The following is a 1,718-nucleotide window of genomic DNA, read 5'->3' as shown; positions in this document are numbered from 1 at the left end:
CCAGTTTTGGTCATTATGTTTTTTTTCATTATTTACATATTCTACCTGATTTTCCTTTTTCCTTGTTTCTATTTTCACTACATTTAATTCCTCTATTTTTTTTCTTTTTGCCTGTTCCTTTCTTTCCCTACCACCATCCATGGGAAACAGACAGATTAGCAGCACCCATAGCAATTGCAGCCCAGCCACTTTGCACAGACTCCTGCCAGGTCACACACTACCTAATCAATGATGGAAAATAACCAATACCATCAAAACCTGAAATACACTACACAACAATGGACAAAGAACTACACACTTCCGTTCTCTATAAAACCCACCAGAAAACAGATGGTGAGGGTCTAAGAATACATCAATTAAAAATCATCATTTAAATACAAATACGATGACACCACAATGCCTCAGAGACAACACAATGTTTCAATTCACATAAAATAATAATAATAACAACAACAGAATAGCTTCATTGATTACCAAATTTCAGAACCAGAAAAAATTTCTGAGGAATTAGTGGCATTGGTTCTACTTGACAAAGAATTCAAAGGGATAATATAAAGGTACCTTCAAAATATTTAGAGAAAAATAGAGAAAGCTACAGAAAACAAAACAAAATAAAGCAGAACAAAGGCAAAGGCAACATAAAATACTAGGGAGGATTGCAAAAAAAAAAAAAACAAGTCAAGGAATGGAAGAAATGGTGAGGGATACAAGAATTAAAGCAACACAGGAAAATACTGTTATATACAAAATTCAGCAATGTCCCTCTCTGGGAATATACTTGGATAGACAATCAGGCTTAGCAGGTGTAGGAAGGAGAATGGGAATACAGCAAAAATATTCATATATAGATTTCACAAAGGATATTTGTAAATGGGTATTTATCTTTGCTGCAAATAAATGAATGAAATTGGTGAAGCATACAGGGGGGAAAGTTAGGAATCCCATCCAAACATTTTGAGGGTTTATAGTGTCAGTCTCAAAGCTACCGTGTTTAAAAGACCTAGCACAACCCATAAAGACAGTGTTTTACATCCTATTATGGTGAGTACTAACATTGGTTTAAAAAGCTTTTGGGAGGCCAACTGTGATGCAACTATTGATCTCTAACTTTTCAGAGGAAAGAAAAGTAATGAAGATTTAAGATGCATAGAAACAATGAGTCTATTGGATCAATGGATCAGGAAACATCAGTTTCCATGACCCTGAGACTAAAAGAAATAGATTGTCCCAGCTACTCTCAAAGGGATCGCATTAGAAGATCCTAGATAGAGTGGGAGAAAAACGTGGCACAAAACTCAAAATCATACAAAAAGATCAGGCTTACTTATCAGATAGAGATTGATAGAATCCCAAGGATATGGTCTTTAGCCACCCTTCAGATCTGAAATGGAACTAATCTCTGTGACTCAATATTGACTCAAATAATTGATAGATGTACCAGGAGAACAACAGTAATCACTATGTATGCTCATTATAGAATGGTCAATCATTTGAAATTAAAAGGGCAACATTTACCCAAGGAAAAAGTTCAGAAGGGTTAATAAAGATGAAGGACAGGAAACAAGAAACACAGGTAGGATTTGGGCTAAATAAAATGTTGATGAAGATAATTTTAAAATGGTTTCAACAGTACATAGAGAACTGCCACAAATTCAGGCCAGATTCAATAGAAAATGTGGAATCAGGGATTTCATTGCTGATGTCAGATATATCTTGGC

Source organism: Chrysochloris asiatica, unplaced genomic scaffold (genome assembly GCF_000296735.1).
Source record: "Chrysochloris asiatica unplaced genomic scaffold, ChrAsi1.0 scaffold00268, whole genome shotgun sequence".
NCBI lineage: Eukaryota > Metazoa > Chordata > Mammalia > Afrosoricida > Chrysochloridae > Chrysochloris > Chrysochloris asiatica.
The sequence above is the reverse complement of the archived record's forward strand: the minus strand, read 5'-3'. Positions refer to the sequence as shown.